Genomic DNA, 20,178 nt, shown 5'->3' with positions numbered 1-20,178 from the left:
CAAATCTACGTTACTTGACGTCATCCTGACCAATGCTCCACACAAGTATTCTGCGGCTGGTGTTTTCTGTAATGACGTCAGTGATCACGTGGAGGACTTGTAAAATGGTTAAGACCAAGCCGCGGTTTGTTTTTAAACGAAATCTTAAGCGTTTTAATGAACAAGCATTTCTTTATGATATTTTCCATAGTGATTTAAACTCAGTTTGTTTTATGGATGATGTTGAAATAGCCTGGGGTACCAAAATATGGTAGATACTTTTAACACTTTATCAGTGCTGGAATTGCCACTCAGTCAACTCTCCCAACTAATTTTACTAAAAGTATAACGACTGTTCCAGATCCAAATGATAGTCTAAATAGTTTTAATTTCCGTTCTGTTTCTGCCTATGAAGTTCAGAGGGCTTTGCGAGGACTAGACTGTAAAAAGTCTGCTGGCCCTGACCAGATCGAGCCTTACTTCCTTAAGACTGCTGCGAACTTGATTGCTGACCCTATTGCCTCCATTTTCAATGTTAGTTTATACAGTGGTTCTATTCCTAAATCTTGGAAGTCTGCTTTTGTCCTCCTCCCATGCACAGCTTCACTGGGCAATCACTCTGGCGCTGTCCTGGCTGTCCACAACCCCAGGACAAGTTGTGATTCTGTGGTCCCTCAGAGGTGTTACATTCCAGCAGGCTGAAAGCATCCATTCATCTGTGGTGGTTGTCCTCTTTGATTCATTCTTCCTTTGCCTTGTGGGTAATAATTATTACCTTCACTCTGGTTAAGGTATACATGAATTGGTGGCAAGGCTGGTACAGCTGCTGAGGCTGGGAGAAATTGGCGACATTCTGGCACCTTTGGAAGTTGAGGTTGAGCAATGGCAGCAGAGATCCCTGGTGCTTGAGGGGCAGCGGCCTCAGCTGATGATTCCTGTAATACCGGTGCCACTAGAGGTTGTGTTTTGGCTCTGCCTTTGCTTTTTTGATTTGGTCAGTTCTCCTATTTGGAGCTGGATCAGCTCTTTAGTCTGTTGTTTCTCTGCTCTGGAGACGTAGTGCACAATGTGTTCTGAAAAGATGGAGTGAAAACACTCCATCTTTGTCAGACCCACCATGTTATTTAGTCTTTTCTATACTTCTTCTGACAGAGCTTTCTTTACAATGATTGCATAGGTTTTTCATCATCCTTTAGCGTATCTTTTTCTAGTTTTGATGGATCCAGTTTTGAGGGATAGTTTGTTCACAGTTCCTGTACCGAATGGCCACTATCACAATGATTGCTTTTTATTACAATTTCTACTCCTGCCTTTTCGAAGATGTCCGTAGTAGTATGCTTTCCAGCAAACTGTATTGACAGGGTCTTAATGTCTGGCATGTCCAGTTTCATTCAGCAGTACTCTCCTCAAAGTGATTCATTTAACCGCTGGCAGTCGACCTGCCAGCCCCGTCATGTCCATGCAGCTGCATTGCACATACTGCTCTTGCTGATTATGTCCCTTGGTGAGGAGTGGAAATTGAAACATAGGGTGTTCTTCTTCTTCTTCCATTTCTCATTCAACTAAGGGAGGTGTCTTTTCTCTTGCTCCCACTTCTTTTTCACTTCTTAGAGTCATTCTTTCTCTTGTTCTGGCAGATTTCACCATACCCTGGTACATAACGGGCTCCCATATGTGACTGTAGCTGCTCTTAACTGGTCTTCCCACTCCTCCATATTCTACTGCAATTTTGATGATAGATCATGAGCCGTGTCCATCTGTATCAAGGTTGCAAGTTGCACCTCTTGTTGCCTCACCTTTTCCTCAACCTTTCCAACCCTTTCCAGGGTGATAGTTCAATTTGCCTCAGGCAATCTTCAGCCCTAGTTGCTGTCTTGTACATTTGTTTTGACAGTGTATCCATTGATGTAAGCAGATTGTCATCTGCACTATAGTCTGGCCACCTGGCTTTTTTCTCATCTCTTTGGATGTGTAATCAGCTCCCCCTCGGGATGCCCCGTCTCTGATTATAAACTTCCTCTCCTTCTTCTCTTTCTGTCTCTGTCTTAATGTCACTGTCCCATCTATCAGTTTCAATGGGGGCTGTTTCTTGTGCAGGGGTGGATAACAGAGGTATTGGTGTTCACCTGTCTCTTATAGGATCTACTTCTGAGTCTGTTGGCAATGATGTTGATTTTACAGATCGTCGCCATGGTGTGGGTCTTGGCCCACTCATTTAGTTTCCTTCTGCCAACATGACAGTAAACTTCTCTTCCTTCAGTTTCCTTTTCTTTTGCGATTCTTGTCAGGGGATACTGTCCTGACTGCTGGGGGCTTTCTTTGGGGAGTGTGAAGGGTTTTGGCTTATCTGGGGTGATTTCTGGTGCTTAGGGTTCTACGGGTTTCTTTTCTGATGAGTGTTGTTGCACAGCCATCTGTCTTTTCACTCCCTCCATCCTGAAATATTGCAGAATTTCCTTCTGTTTAGCATTTTTCAGCCTCTTCTTATGATTGGATTTTTTGTATTTTTGTATTGCAGCTCTAACTCCACTCAGTCAAAGAGAGTAATATCAAATTATCCATGTGGCGGCCATTTAGTCACATCCTGTCGTATAGTTTTTCCTATCTTTCTCGGCTTATTGTATTCTTTGCTTCAATGCTTGACCGAAGAATACTAGTTCTGCATAAGAATTTAATTGTGTGTGTTTGTACTTACTCAGTTGTCTGACCAGTATGTAGATGAGCTTACTTGACCTGTCTGTCCCAACCTGCCCTGCTTAAGCTAAGTATTTGTCTGCTCCAAACAAAAGCCTTTTTCTGATGAGATACGGAGGGGATATTGGGGACAAAGTCCAGGGGTTGAAGCAAAATGCCAGTGAGTTAAACTTATGCTAAAAATCTTCGTTCTCATATCATAGAAAATTGTGACAGTTAAGAAGGTACTTTTCAGGCACACCAGGAATATTACTGAGTCTCTTGGTTTTATTCAACATACCAGCCCTTTTCAGTCATCCAGTTATTGTCACGCCCATGGACTTGTGTTTTTTAATATCATGTTTTAAGTTACGTTTTTGTGTTCAGTTCATGTCTTGGTTTTGAGTTTTTAGTTTTGCCATTGTTTTTCCCCTCACTTCCCTCACTCAGGTAATTAGTTCATTCCCCTCACCTGTCCATTGTCTCCAGCTGCACTCACTCTCCAATCACTCCCAGTCCTCTATTTAGTTTCTTGTCTCCCCTGTCTGTTTGTTGGTTCTTTGTTAGTGTTCATGACCTGTCTGTCCCAACCTGCCCTGCTTAAGCTAAGTATTTAATTATTCCATGCCATGAAAATCTTTTGTTTGTTTTTTCCCAGTTATGTTTTTGAAACCGGCTCAGCCGCGGTTTTAGTTTGAACTTTGTTATTTTTGTTGTTGTTAATAAATCAGCTTTTACTTTGGAAATCCGCATCCGTGTCCTACCTTCCCACCTTCACCCCCAACCCCAAAACCTGACAGTTATGTCTTTTTTATTTTCAGATGTTCCAGTAAGGCCTTATACTTTGGTGTTAAAGCATAAGGCATTACTAGAAAAAAATCTCTTTATATAATCATATCTTATGCAAATATACACTGCAAAAAATAGGGGTCTTCAAACAAGATAAAAAAACACTAAAACTAAGGGAAAAGGTACTCAAAACAAGTGAAAAAATCTGTCCATGTAGCAAGATAATTTGACTTGGCAAGATTTCTTAAATTAAGATTGTAGGAGTCTTGTTTCTAGATTTAAAGGATAACTGCGGTATTTTCATCATTAAGCTTCATTTATGAGTCATCTGCAATGTTTTAGAACCCCCCCTCACCTTTTTTTTTTAATTTTACTGCTGTTTCCGGTATTTGCCTAATTTTGATTCTTCTCAACCTGCTTCAGAATGGCAAGCATGGGGCATTTCCTAAAAGGTCCGTAAAAGCACCGGAAATGCAAACCAGGATAATACACCTAGCAGCATTTCCGGTGCGAGAGAACTACAAACATCTCCTCTTTCCGGGTTCTGTGGCGGAGTAATATCAACGAACATCCAGTCTTCAATACAACTCAATGGGATTTACAAAATGTCAAATAAAACACGACAGAAGCAACTTTTCGCAACGAAATTTGATATGGATTACCAGTGCACACCAGTAACCACTCCGGTGAGTTGATGATTTTGAAAATGGACGTTTATGGTGCTTTTACGGACCTTTTAGGAAATGCCCCATGCTTGCCATTCTGAAGCAGGTTGAGAAGAATCAAAATTAGGCAAATACCGGAGACAGCAGTAAAATTTAAAAAAAAAGGTGAGGGGGGTTCTAAAACATTGCAGACGACTCATAAATGAGGCTTAATGTTGAAAATACCGCAGTTATCCTTTAACAAAGGCAGTTTTGTGAACAAACATTTGTCATATGCTTAAAATCCAAGAAATAAAGTGTGTTTTCAGATATTTTCTGTGTGACTCTTGAATCAAGCATGTTGATTTTGTTATTGAATCTTAAAACAAGATTTATTTTGATGAGACTTTGGAGGAGAAACGTAATACATCTTATTTTAAGTGTTAATTGTCTCATTTTATGATTCCCTGCCTGTTTTAGACAAAAAAGTAAAGTTTTGCTTGATATAAGATTATACTGTTACGTTGAAGACTTAAAATAAGAAATTAATTCTTAAAACAAGAAAAAAATATCTAGCACTTCTAAATGTAAGGTTTTTTTTCTTGGTAAGAACCAAATCATTTGCAGTGTACTTTTAGGAATATAGCATGGATCTTGTTATTTTCTTTTTTTCAAAACCCATTCACCACCCCCCCCCCCCCTAATGGAGGACCTTTTTTCTTCTTTATCCTTTTCTTTTCTTTTTTTTTTCCTTTTTTCCTTTTTAATTAAGTCTAACACAGATCAAAACACAATTTACATAGGCTGTTTCACTCATAAGATTAAAACTATAGAAATTGTAAAGATAAAAATAATAAGTAAGGATAATAAAATAATGATAATAATAATAATACAAAACAATAAATAAATGTAAAAATAAAAAACATTAAAGTAAAAGAATAAATGATCACTATAACAAAAAAAAACATTTTATAGCAAATCTATCTTTTTTGAGTTACCTTTTAGGCTAGTTTATTATTTTTTCTTTGACTCAGTTTTCCCAATGTTCCCCTTTATAAGTTTAATCCATTGTTTTCCATACATTTCATTATTACCTCCATATGTCATCCCACATTCAATTTTACAACATAGTTTAACATAATTCATAAACCTTTTGATATTTAATCTATTGTTACATTTTGAACCAAAAATAAACATTTTCCCAAGTAGAAGGATTATATTTTGTATGCCTTCTGCCTCTGCCAGGTTACCAAATAGCACCGTAAACAGATCTGTATGTAGTTGGATGCCGTGTACAGACAACCAATTTTCAACCTCAAACCAAAACACCCCAGAGGTTGCACAGTACCAAAAAAGATGTTCCACTGTCTCCTCCTCTTCTTGACAGAATCGACAGTTCGGGGATGGTTCTATTTCCCACACATACAACATTTTTTTTGTTTCCAAAAATTTATAAAACATTTTGTATTGGAAATATCTTATTTTATTGTCTAGTGTTGCTTTGTATAGTGTTTTAAAAACATATTTCCATGGTATTGGAGTATCCAGCTGGCGTTCCCAGTAGTCAATATATTTATAAGGAATATCTATGAGTTTACTGTTCACCAAATTGAAGTTATACATCTCTTTATTTATTTTTATTTTTGTGATCTACTTACCCAATTTTATATAGGGCCTGCATACCCATTGTGATACAGAGAGACTTTTTATTTTTATTTTCCAAGTTCGAGGTATCGATCCTACCAGCTGGTTATACTGATGCAGTGTGCCTACATCACCATATTTTTGTTTTATCTGTACATATGACAATATTTCACCTTTCTCCACAATGTCGTTGAAAAAAACTATTCCTTTTGTGAACATATGTTCTAAAAAAAAAGGTGCTACCTTTCAGCATTATATTGGAGTTGAGCCATATCTTGTTATTACCTTATTCCTTTATTAACCTTGTTTCAACTTATTCTGTTTATTTTTTCGTCTATTTAATACATTTTCTTTTTCTTAGTTGTCCTTATTTAGTTCTCTCTTTTCAACAACAGTTTTATAACTCTATTCACGACAACAACACTCTGTACTTACTCTCTTGGCCTTTTTATTCTCAAAAAGTGCCTTTGAGCAGGTACGAGGATTACCTTTAACAGTAGTTATAGTGTGCTCTACTCTTTTCACAACTTCATATGAGTTAAAGACAACAGGCCTATACATTTACAAACAACAGACACACCACTGTCTCCTTCTTTTCACTAACTCTTTTATGAGAAAATACACCTGTATTTTCCTCATATACCGACAGATACCAGATGATTCCTTCTAAAACAAACAGACACCCTCAAGCCCAAATACCTATTACCAAATTAGATATTAACCTTCTCCCACACATCCATCCACTTTTTTCTTTCCCATGGCAATATCAATGTTTAATAAAGGAGAAGCAGACAGACCAACAAACGGGTTAGTGGACAGAACAGGCAGACAAACTGACAAACATACAATATATTACCGAACTTGTACCTTGCGGCCTTTATCATCAATCATAAATTGACTTTTTCAACTTTAATGTAATGGGGTGACAATTTTCCAATATTACACTATTAAAATTCAAGATTCTTTTGAGGAAAATTATAACTACCTGTAACCTGAGCCTGGTAGGAAGTTGGCAAAAACACTTACAAATTATTTAAAAATGATCTAATCTTCAAAAGGTGTATTGATGGGTGTGTGGGAGTGTCGCTGTCGCCACAATCTACTGTCATCTTCTTCTCTTGGCTGGCAATGCCAATTTGTGGTGGGACAATAATTATCTGGTCACCTCAGTCAGTCTGGATTTTAGGAACAATCTAAGTTAAAAAAATACTCAAAAATTGTTGTTAGTTGTACCAGTAGTAAACGTAGAATCAGAAATTATCTTCTGTAGACAGCAATGGGCAAGCAGGATGTGTTTTGTAGGCACTATCAGAAATACCGGCGAAACATGCAATGAGACAACTCCGGAGTTGACTGACTAAACTCCTCAGGGCTTTGCCATTTATACTCTGAGGCTCCTCCCCAGCCTTCACCCCATCTCCTTATTATTATTTTCTGACTACCTGTGACCTTATACACCATTATAAATCAAATTTAAACTTTAACCGTGTATCGTTCCATCCAGTTTGTATTTTTTAAAAGGTATCAGCATGAGTCTCCATCCCCTCAGGATAGGCCTTGCCCACTGTCTTTATAGCTCTTTATTTTTAACCCATGGTCACAGAGCCCGCTACCTTCATAACCTTTTATCTTACTTCATGGTCACCACCTGTATCTTATTCTCCCAAGGCCATCCTGAGAGTGCACACTCATCCTTCACCCTGCACAAGTTACATATGATAACCATTCCCAGAAAATACCCAAGAGATGTCTAATCAAGGTTGCAGGAAGAGCATACACGAACGTGCATGATTATTCTGAACTCAAAACTGTTACAGAGGATATGCATAAAGAAATACATATGTCTCTAGGGTTCATTCTCAACACTTCAAAAGCACAATCATTCTGTTCCTTAATCAAGTGTTTCAATTAGATACTGGAAGTAAGCCACAATTTTCGGCGAACCTGAAGAAGAAGGAAGGAATCCTTTATTTTAGCTCATTCCAGTCATAAGCAACTTGAAGCACTGTGCAATTAAGTGTCCACTTGAAAGAAAATGTATGCACACCCAGAGCAGAGCGCAGTCGTAGATGCAATGCTTTGAAGGAGCAACTAGAGGGTTGGTTGTCTTGCTTTAGGGCATGTCAAACATGAATAGTACTGATCATTCACTTCCCAAGAGTATATTTTTTAAAGCAGCAATTTTCTGCTCCCAAACTGCTTTTTGACGCCACAGATATTTCCTGTGTAACTTTTGTTGAACTGTGGATATAAGTAAGAATATCCATTAAGATATCCATATCCATTAAGTAAGAATTAAGTGCTAAGATAGTAAAAGAGAGTCATGATATTTGCAACAGATCTCAGTCTACAGTCAGTTAAAGCATATGGCTTGCTAAAGAAAGAAAAGGTAAAAGTGAGGTTATGGTGATCATAGTAACTCCTGAAACTCTTGCACTCAGTACTGATACACAGCACTCTGATCTTGGCAGTGCAGTGTTGGGTCTTTACTAAATTTATTCCACAGTGTTTAACATACACACCAGTAACAACTGCAGTATCCATTTCAGTATCACAGTTTACGAAATTAGGGAACATCTACTTCAATAACCCTCTGCAATTTAAGCAAGCACTCCAAGTTCTACAAATTCTTGCATGTAGGGAAGACACATTTCTGTGAAAGCAGAACACTCAGCTGGTTCGTTGCAAGACACACATCAAGATGGCTTGGTTGGCAAGACATACACAGAGAGATCATGCACTCTCTGAACTCCCAGCCCGGATTTGAGCAGGTAATCTTTTTGCTGTAAGGCTGCAGTGCTAACCACCATAACACATATTATACTTGGGCTCCAGTTAGTCATGGATCCCTAATTTTAGGCCAGCCATAAAAATCATGAATAGAAAATGAATGCAAACGTGTCTAATTAGGCTGCCGTTTAGCTCACTGGGTTGAGCATGCGGCCCATGTGCAGAAGCTCCTTGCCCCCTTGCAGCTGTCCTGGGTATCCCCGAGAGAGTCGGGGCGAGGAGGGGGACTTACTGTAGTGTTCAATCTGTGTTCTGGCTAAGAATCATGCACTGCTGGACTTGGGGTGAGGTGTGTTACAACTATGGGACGTTTCTGTGCCCCTGCTTCAGGGTAAAGAGTTGGTCCCACGTTGTTGTAACGTGTCCCTCGCTGACGTCATGACCATTCCCCCGCTGAGTGAGGCTCTGGTACCGGTGAACATTCTCCCTCCTGCTGGAGCTTGTCAGTCCGCTTCAGATTTTGAGGGATATCTGGAACCCAACATCTCAGAAACAACAGGATTGGTGGTTGCTCGTACAGTGAACTGTGTGAGGAATGGCGTGACCTCAGCCCGCATCCTCAATCCCACAGGAGAGGCGGTTGAACTCAAGCGGGGACTACACCTGGGTGAATTTTACCCAGTCGAAAAGAAAGACATTTTAGCGACGCCTTGGGTCGATGGCGGTCATCCAGCTGTGCCGCCGGCAGCTGCAGGCCCTATCTCCTTGGAGGAGTCTCCTGTTACAGCTGAGCAGAGGGCCAAGCTGGCTGATCTGCTGCAGAGGTTCACTGATGTGTTCAACCTGTGCGACAGAAACACGGGCAGGTGCACACTGATCAAGCACCATATACGGACTGGGGACCACTCCCCTCGTGAAGCAGCGTGCTTATCGTGCAGCACCTGAGAAACGGATGAAGATTGAACGTCAGGTGGCTGAACTGCTGGCTGATAGAGTTGTAGCCCCTGGGCCTCTCCAGTAGTGCTGGTGAAGAAGAAAGGGGGACAGTGGAGGTTCTGCATTGATTATCGTAGTCTGAATGCAGTGACGATCAAAGACTCACACCCCCTCCCGCGAGTGGATGATAGCTTGGATGCCCTAGCTAGCTCGGTCTGGTTCAGCACACTTGACTTTTCAAATGGTTACTGGCAGGTAGAAGTGGCTGAGGAAGATTGCGAGAAGACAACTTTCACGACCGGCCAGGGCGATGCCTATAGGTCTGACAAATTCTCCAGCCACGTTTCAACGTATGATGGAGCTCATCCTGAGGGGCCTGCCATGGTACATTTGCATGGTATATTTGGATGATATACTGATATACAGCCGCAAGTTCACAGACCACCTCCTTCATTTGGATAAAGTCTTTTCCAGGATCCAGCTGGCAGCCTGAAGTTGAATCCCAGGAAATGCCACTTTGCCAGGGACCATGTCGTGTTCCTGGGCCATGTAGTCTCCAGAGATGGTCTCTAACCAGACCCACGGAACACTGATAAGGTGAGAACTTGGCCAACCCCACGCACCCCGTCAGAGGTCAGGGCCTTTGTGGGTCTATGCTCCTATTATAGGAGATTTGTGCGTGATTTCTCCCAACACGCTGCACCACTGAACCGGCTGGCAGGGAAGAATGTGCCCTTTGAGTGGTCAGCTGAGTGTTAGGCTGCGTTCACCTATCTCAAGCAAGTACTTACATCCTCTCCGGTGGTTACACTACCTAACTTTGCACTTCCTTTCAAGGTGTACACCGATGCCTCTAAAGATTCTGTCGGGGCAGTGCTGGTGCAGGATGAGGAGAGTTGTGAGAAGGTGATAGCGTATGCCAGCCAAGCTCTCACACACACAGAAGAGATGGTCTACCTTCGACAGGGAACCATGGGCTGTGGTGTGGGCAGTGCGTGAGTTGAAACACAATGTGGGACTATCTACATTCTCCATTATCACTGACCATCGCCCTCTGCTGGGCCTCAGGCGCATGGCTATTGATAATGACCCTACTAGACGGAGGAGTAGGTGGGTGCTGGAGTTGGACCCGTTTGACTGGGTCATGGTCCACAAGGATGACTCCCGCCACAAAAATGCTGATGCTCTGTCCCGCTGGCCCGTGTTCCCTGACCCAGTTGAGCCAAATGCTCCTTCAGATGGACTCTACACCATGGCCTCAGTGGAGGCATCTGACTACTCTCCGCCTGCAGACGGGGAACAAACGGAGCTGGTCCGGTTCTATTCACTCTGCGGTAGTAGAGCTGAATTGCAGTCACTGCAGTGTGAAGATGCTGACATTAGTACTGTGTTGATTTGGTTGGAGCAGGGCATGGTGCGGCGGCCTCGGAGACTCCCGAGGGGTTCCTCTGCCAGCTTGAGGAAGCTATGGACTGAGTTTCACCGTATTTCTGTGGTGGAGGGGCTGTTGTGCCGCACGGCGTTGCCGGAGACCACAGTGGAGAAGCGAATTCAGGCTGTTATTCCTGCAGCCATGGTGCTGGAACTCCTTCAGCAGTTGCATGGGGGGCCATCTGCTGCACATTTTTCCGCTGAACGTGTGTGGGAAAAGGCCAGGCAATCCTGCTACTGGCCCTTCATGTTGAGAGACATAAGACAGTGGTGTGAGCAATGCAGGGCCTGTCAGACTCGCAGGAGCCCAGTTCCAGGGCCGAGGGCTCCTATGGGGGGGGTCCCAAGTTGGCCGTCCTCTGCAGAGGGTGGCCGCAGACATTCTGGAGCTGCCCATGACGTCTCGGGGGAACAGGTACATCTTAGTTGTAGAGGACTACTTTACTAAGTTTGTTGCCCTGTATGCTTTACCGAATCAGACAGCGCACACAGTCGCTGCCTTTTTGAGGATTATGTGTTGGTGCATGGTGTCCCTGAAATCCTGCATAGTGATCAGGGCCGTCAGTTCGAAGCGGAGGTGATTCGGAGCCTCTGTCAGTGGCTGGGGATTAAGAAGACACGCACCACGGCCTATAATCCCAAGTCTGATGGCATGGTGGAGCGTCACAGCCGGACTTTGATCGATCAGCTGGCTAAGATGTTGCTTTCTCATGGGGGTGAATGGGACACTTATGTAAGGCAAGTTGCCTTTGCATATACCACCTCTAAACATGCCAGCACCCGGTTCACCCCCTTCTATCTCATGCACGGACGTGAGGCACGGGTTCCTGCTGATGTGTTGGTGCCTGCCAAGGCCGGATTAACTATATGGGCCTGCGGCACAGTGCCCAGGGGCACCAACCATTCACAGCCAGTGGGGGGGCACCACACGACAAACTTTAAAAATAGTTTTTTCATGAATGTTTGTACACTTAAAATGATTACACTTGACATAAATATTCATATAAAATTCATTATTAAAACTAATGTGATAAGAACAGCAACAATATATCATAATTCTGAGCAATAGTGGCCTAATGTGAACATTAACCCCCCTCCCTCAACCTGTCAGTTGAGCCAGTCCACCTATGGTGAAATGCATCATGTTTTTTAAAAAACGCGGTAAAAATAAAAATAAATGTATAGACATCAATTGAGTGGTTGTGCGAAGAGAAAAATAAAAAGACTCCAGGCGTTTAGCGGCAATTAAAAATGTTCCAGTGTTAGATCGTTTCTTTATAAAAACATCGACAACTGCTGACAACCAGCTGGCAATTGCTAACAGTCCCACCATCTACCACAACCGGGCGGCTAAATATGCAGCATCAGCACGGCACGACGGTAAGAAAACCAGGTTTCTTACAAATGATCTCTTCCAATGCCAGCTGCCGAACAAACAGTCAGTGTCTAGAGATTGGCTAATATATTCCCCTTCAACCGGCATGGTGTATTGTTTTGCGTGTAAATGCCTGGCCGGGCAGCAAAATGCTTTTACCGAGGGGTACAGTGACTGGAAACACCCGGACAGAGTCACAGCCCACGAGAAGAGCGCAAGCCACCGCGAGTGTCTGCTCTCACTTCTCAGGAGGTCACGGAATGCGGGTACGGTTGATGTTGTTCTCAGACAACAAAAAGAGGATGCGGCGAAGTATTGGAGAGAGGTGTTGCGACGCATTGTGGCCGTGATTAACAGGGTGCTTGCGCAAGTGTTGAAAGTCTTAATAAGTATGGAATTTTGAAGCACTGTTTTCCAGACCTTGAAAAGTCTTGGATTTTGTGTGAAAGTCTTAATAAAGTATGGAAAATAAATGTATGGTAGAATGTTACAGTATGCTCAAAGGCATTGTGAAATGAGAAATAGGAAGGTAGGCTATAAAACTATAATTTTACTAACTGGTCACTTACTGTATTAGCCTAATGGGATGAGATGTGAGTGAAGAGACTGAATTCTACATACATTCATCCATCCATTCATTTTTATAGATAGTTTTTGTGACACTTGTTTGATGTGAAATTCATGTACTTGTGATTTTCATGTTTTGAAACGTTTTCATCAGTAAAAGCATAATTTACTGTGAATAATGCATTTGTTCATTGAATACTAGCCTATAAAAATTAACATTTCTAATAAACACAGTTGGTACAATCTGAAGTAGGCAGTAGGCACACAAGTTACAAGTACATAAAGTTAAGGTCTTGGGGAAAAAAAGTATCAGTTTTAAAAAAGTCTGGAAAAAGTCTGGAATTTTGATTTGGAAAAAGAGCAAGCACCCTGATTAAGTTTTTAAGTGTGCGTGGTTTGGCATTCCGGGGAGACAACTTATGGTGCTCTGGGACGGCTGTGGCAATGACGTCCCCCTGGATAATAGGAGTGTTGTTAGTGCTGCATAGGTGGATGCTCTTTGAATTGATAATATATTTCAATATAGACAAATGCTCTTCGAATTGATACACATTTTGAATCTGTACATTTTAATATATGGATGCTGTTTGGATTGATAGTGAATTGAATTGATTGGTTTTAAATGGAGATATTTGAATAATCCTACATACTGTATATAGATGGATGCTGCTTTAATTGTTACTGATTTTGAATGAATACGTTTGAAAATGTAGCCTAGGGGCACTTGAGGTTTAGTGCCCAGGGGCACCACATTGACTTAATACGGCCCTGGTGCCTGCTAGTGCTCTGGACTTCCGGGACACTGGATCCCAGATGGAGTATGCATCCACCATTGCAGAGCGGCTGGAGTCAGCCTTCAGCACACCCAGGCTTAACTCTGCAGAAGCTCATGAGAGACAGAAAATGTACTATGACGAGAGTAGCTGCCACCGTCCCTGCGGCGTAGGTGTGCTGGTGTGGCTGAATAATCCTACGGAAAGCCGTATGAAGCTGGCACCGCACTGGAAGGGCCCATATCGGGTTGTGCAAGTGCTGGTTGCTGGTGGAGAAGCTGCGCTAACATATCGCATCATCAACCCTCTCGACCCGATGGAGCGGGCTCAGGTGGTTCATCATGACAGACACTGAAACCGTACACTCTGCCATTGCCCACACAGACTGTTCCTGCCACTCCTGTTGCTGTTATGTCTCCTTCTGCGGTCGAGTCTTTACCAGTTCACCGGCTCCCATAAAGCGGGGATCAGCTTCAGGCTGGTGAGTTGGACAATGGACTGTGTGGGAATTCGCCGGAGCTCAGGTCCGGACAGTCTCGCAATGGGCGAGTGTTGCGACTTCCGTCCCATTTGCTGGACTTTGTCATGTTTTGAAGTTACTGTGTTCTGGGGTGGACACGTTTAAAAAAAATAATAATAATTATTTGATAAAGAAGTGGTTTGAGGTTTTGTGAGAACACTCAAGTTTTTTTTAAAGAAAATGTATAGCCTCCAGGTGTTGCATAAATGTTTGGCAGTATTCGTTACTAATTTGGATCACTTGTTACAGGATGATAGGATAGTTTACACTTAACCACTGCTTAGAAGATTTACAGTCCAGGTACTTTGATGTATATTTTGATTATCTGTATTGACTGTATTATGGTCCTTTTGGGATTACAGGTAATAGAAAGTTGTGGGGGTATTCTCCCCATGTGTTTTTTTTCAGGTGGTGTTTGTTTGTCCCTGGTTCTGTTGTAGGTGAAACGTGGACGTTTCATATTGAGGGGAGGGACGTGTGGAACAGACTGTTTTGTGTTCGTGTGAAAAGGAGGTGTATGTCCCTCTGGGTTCCTGTAGGAGATGTTATCGTGTTGAGGCAGGTGTCTCTCTCTCGGTGTGGAGGAGTAAAGAGTGAAGCAGAGTTGCATTGCTGGTAACGCTCTCTCGTCTCCTGCCCCGTTCATTGTGTGTTATAACTACAGAATACAGGCGAACCCAGAACGCTTGGCTACAATAATAAGGGCTTTATTCAGGAGTTCTCTGAGTTTCTGGCTGATATTCTCCCAAAATATGACAAACTCCTGATCTGTGGGGGTTCATGTTTGTTGCCCATCTGACCAATTCACCACTGACTTCAAAAGCCTGTTGGCAACTTTTAATTTGACTCAATCCGTGGATCAACCACAATCTTGGGCACACATTGAACCTTGTTATTTCTTTCGGACTCTCAGTTTCCCTTTTAGAGATTTCTGAGACGGCAATCTACGATCATCTCCCTACAGTTTTTGAAGTGATGGCCCCCCCAACCAGTCAGCAAACCCCTTGCTCCATCCCGTCAACGGCGTATCATCATCACTTCCTCATCACTTGAATTCAGTTCCATGAATTTACAGCTGCTTTCAATGACTCACAGTTTTTTCCCTTGAACGGCTTTGCATCCCCTCTCTGTCCTGATATTTTCTTTCCTCCTTCCATGCTGGGATTCTGGACTCTACTGCCCCTTTTAGGCAATAATCTGCCAAGCCAAGAACCGACCCCTGGTTGAACGACACCACCCGCGCCATCAGGCAACGTTGCAGGCAGGCCAAACGCAGATTGAAGAAGGACAAACTGCATGTGTTTCTGGAAATGTTAAGGGACTGTCTTGCCGATTATCAGAGAGCCATACGTGAAGCAAAATTTCAGTATCTCTCTAATATTATTTCTAGCGGCAGTCATTGTCCCAAGGTGTTATTTGATACAATTAACACTGTGCCTAACTCATGCACTTCTTCTGTGATTGATGTATCAATAGCCACTTGTGAGAATTTTCTTCATTATTTTGTTGAGAAAGTGGATTCTGTCATAAAAGATACCAGTGATGTTATTATGAGTAGAAATAAGGATCTACCTGTTGCCCCACCTCATTCTGCTGCGTTTGATCAGTTTGAGCTGGTTTCCCTCTCTTCTCTCTGTGACGTAGTGAAATCTCTGAAACCTACAAACTGCCCATTGGATATTAGCCGCATTCGGACAGAGTCATTCTAAGAACTGTCCTCCTCGAATTTCGTTCTGATAACTGTCCTTCCCCAGGGGAACTGTTTGAGTCTGCATTCGCACATGAGTCGGGACCAGGTCGGGACTGATGCGGCGCAGCCGTCTACGACAGTGACGTGTTACTTTAGCGCCACATTCTTTTTTTAACCCTTGTCCTGTCAGAAGAATTGTAATCTGAATACCGTTTATGCTAAACACATTTGCTATGCCAAAGGAAGCTTTATGAATATAAAGCTCCCCTTGATGTCTATCAACTCCTCATTTTTATTTATTTATTTTTGTTACAATATTTAACATGATGTGATAATAGTGCCGAACCGGACCGGAGAGAGAGGGAGAGCGAAGAAGAGAAAAAAGGAACAGAAACATGAAGAGACAAACATAAAAAACAATGAAAAATAAGACAACCAGCTGCTACACCTGTAAAAACAAAACTGAAAACGATTCACGGCTTTTGTGGGGAATCCAACCTTAGAAGCACCAGGAGCACCTGTAAGCAGACAAGCAGAGAACAAACAAAAAAAACAAAAAAAAAACACAAGCAGCAGCAATCTCATATAATAATACACAGGTGACCTTAAACCACAGGACAGCACAACAACTGCTTAGTGAGCATGCTACTGGGCTAATGAATGTGTGGGTGTGAGAGTGTGTGTGTGTGTGTGTGTGCATGAACATGCAATACACATAGATGGTCCCACATAATAACCATGCTTAAATATCAGTGTATAGGGCCACAATCCCCCCCCAAGCAATCAGAAGCAGGCCGAGAGGGCCCCCAGACCCAGGCCACCAACAGCCCCCAAGGAGCACAGAACCCGGGAAGCCCAACATAGGGACAACCACGCATCCCCCCCAGAAGACAGCAAAGGAAGCCCCTGGACAGAGCCCCCACAAGCATCGGGCAGAGCCCCACCGGCGACCAGAGGTGGCAGCCTACCAGCCCCGCCAGGCCCCCGCCACCCAGAGATGGGCCTCGCGTCGGAACCGGCCCCCGCGAGCCCGAGCGCCACCAAACCCCCCAGCAGGGGCCCCGCCCAACACCCGAGAGGGCCAGGCGCCCCAGACAGCCAACCGCAGTGGGCCAGCGCCTGCCAAGTCAAGACGTGCCCACAGGTGAGGCCGCGAGCAGCAGGGAGAAGTAATGCCCCCCCCCTCATCAGGAACAGCACAAGCAGGCCAGAGGACAGCAGGACCCAGACCCAGTCACCCCATAAATCATATAAGGAAGAAAAAAATAAAAATAAAAATAAAATAACATAAAATTAAATTAAATTAAATTAAATTAAATTTAAAAAAATAATAATTTAAAAAATAATAATAATTTAAAAAAAAAAAAACACATCCACACACACTTGCACAGCACATGCATCCATACCCCAACTCCGCTGGAGTGTGGCCACAGACCACAGACCCCGAACCAGCAGGACAACTCCTCCTCCTGGCCCCCCCCCCCCCCGCCCCAGGCAGCAACCAGGCAACAGGGGTGCGGGAAGACCCCTCCCCTCGACCCTCTGGCTCTTTGATATTTTCTAATAGTAAGCATTTAAAATTGAGGGGCAAGCAACCTTGTGGAACTGGGAGCGTGACCCTCCAGGCAGCCTACATACCCAAAGAGCCCCGCCCACCAGATACCACTCAGTGCTATCACCCCCCAAAACCTAATGTGTGTGTGCGTGTGTGTGTGTCTCATGATTAGTGATGTCTAAGGTGTAATTAAAACCAGGGCGGGGGGCTGTAGAGTGCAGCAAAGGGGACCACCTACGTGGACCCATCCGCTGCACCCCACAGAACACATCGCCCTCAAACTCTACGTGTGTGAATGTGTGCTGTGTACAGGAGCCAGAAGGGAGAGGGGTATGGGGATCTAGAAGACCGGGGGAGAGAGGCTCCCCCGGAGAGGGCAGCCAAGAAATGGCTGCAATAGGCACCCCTGTCTCCTGGCATCCGCCACAGAGCAGGAGGGCTCAATGTTCACCAGGTCCGGGGCCCGCAGCGTATTCGGGGAGCCACTTGGCAACCCGAAGGCACCCACCCGCCCCACCCCAGGCGGCCCCTACAAATAAAAAAAATCACTCCAGTCATAGCAGCCCGGGCCTGAGACCCACCATCACCCAGGCCCACCCAAGCCGCCCCCAACAGGGGAGAAGCACCGCCACACCCCACCGCACGCCACCCCATCCTAACAAAGAACAGCCTGCAGGCACATCAGAGACCCCAGAGCAACCAGCTCGACACCAGGACCCACACCGACCCACCTTCACGGCGGCGTGCCCAGGGCAACCAGACCCACCCGGGCACAGGCAGGGCACCCCCCGGGGTGCAAGGCAGCACCCAGACACCAGGGCCCAGGCCCAGCACTACACCCCACGCCAGAGCGGCGCGGCCACCCGACCCAGAGCCAGCGACCACCGCCCCATGCCCACCAAGAGACCACGCCTAACACCGCAAGACAGCTCCACCCACAAGTCCCCCAAACTGCCAACCAGACAGTCCCCCCCAGCACACAACCGACCGCCCAGAGCGGCGGGACAGCAACACACCACCCCCACTATGTGATAAAGCTAATCAGCGGGGACCAGAGAGAATGAAATTCAGCCAGTTGATCTTTTGAGGAGGCAGACAGTGTTTCCATGCTAATATAATCTAAAAGAAAATTTCTAAACTGGTTAATACACAGATTCCTCTTTGCTTTCCAGTTCATGAGAATAGTTTTCTTTGCGATACATAGCACTGTGAGGACCATGTGTTGCGGAGTTAATTTCCATGTTGATGTTGTCCAAGTCACCTAGTATGCACAGTGTGGGGCATGCAGGAATACTACACTTAAGCCATGTTGATAGGTCCTCACAGACCTTAAGCCAAAACTTCTGGACAGGCGCACAAAACCATAAAGCGTGTGCATAATTATCAGGTGTGTTATCTGCAGTGGTGGAATGTAACAGAGTATTTTTACTACGTTACTGTACTTAAGTAAATTTTTCCGTATTTGTACTTTACTTAAGTAAAAATAATAATGCATACTTTCGACTTTTACTCCATTACATTTTGCAGCTATTATCTATACTTTCTTCTCCACTACATTTCTACAATATGTGTTGTTACTCGTTACATTTTATAAATGCAGTTTCGCCATAACGTTGCCTACACAAAAATATGTTTAAACCAATCAGATGGCTCTGTAAGCTTCAATGTTGCTTATAGTTTTTACTAACAGTGACTTCTGTACAGGCTTAAGTATTACCAGTAGCTATACCTGCATTCTTCATCAAAATGGCCTAGACATTGAAAGACAACCAATAGCGCGAGTACTTTTACTTTTAATACTTAAAGTAAATTTAAAAGTCAGTACTTATGACTTTTACTTAAGTAGGATTTTTGATGCAGTACTTCTACTTTTACTTAAGTATATATTTTGCTGGGTATTTATACTTTTACTTAAGTACTACACTTCAGTACTTCCTCCACCACCGGTTATCTGTGCAATGTGTGCAGATGTTTGAGTGTGTTAGACCCATCCTGAACATCCTTTGTCCTGTATAATGTGTTTGTATTGTATGAGCTGCAAATTAGGATTTCGAGTCATTCTGAAGGTGTTCAAACATTTTTGTGCCCAGAAGTTATGGTTAGAATTAGAACTGAGGGATAGATCTGCCTCCCATTTTGAGGATGGTAAAGAAATTGTGTCATCCATCATAGACAGTAATTTATATATTTTTGATAGCAGTTTTGGTGTGCAGAAGCTTAAAAATTCTGCTACGCTAATGGGGAGTTGTAAGTTTGGTTGGTGGAGGATATATTTCTTAGTTATTATAGACTTAAGTTGTTGGTATTCTAGAAATTTATTGCTTCCTAACCCATGTTGTGATAAATAAAATGGAAATAAAATTTCCATTTTGGACAATATGTTCCAGATGTTTTATTCCTTTGTTCTTCCATAGAGTAAAGTTTAGCATTTTTTTGTTTTGCAGGTTGTCAGGATTGTTCCAGATGGGTGTAAGTTTACACGGGAGAAGTGAGGACTTTGTAATTTTAAGAAATTCCCACCTGGCTGTTAGAGAGGTGCTGATGTTAATGCTTTTGAAGCATTTGTGATGTTTTACATTTGGACTAATAAGTGGCAGGTCCGAGATTTCCATATTATCACATAAAGCTTGTTCTATGTTTATCCATGGTTCGTCTAGTGGGCTAGATTTAAACCATTTTGATATATATTGTAACCTATTGGCTAAGAAATAGTGCTGAAAATTAGGTAAATCTAATCCACCACTGTCCTTGGTCTTGTGTAGAGTTTTGTTTTTTTTTTTTAAATATTTTTTGGGGCTTTTTATGCCTTTAATGGATAGACAGTTGGAGAGAGACAGGAAGCAGGGGGCAGAGAGATGGGGAAGACATGCAG

The sequence above is a fragment of the Odontesthes bonariensis genome, chromosome 18 (assembly GCF_027942865.1).
Source record: "Odontesthes bonariensis isolate fOdoBon6 chromosome 18, fOdoBon6.hap1, whole genome shotgun sequence".
Taxonomy (NCBI): domain Eukaryota; kingdom Metazoa; phylum Chordata; class Actinopteri; order Atheriniformes; family Atherinopsidae; genus Odontesthes; species Odontesthes bonariensis.
Note: the sequence above shows the minus strand (reverse complement) of the source record.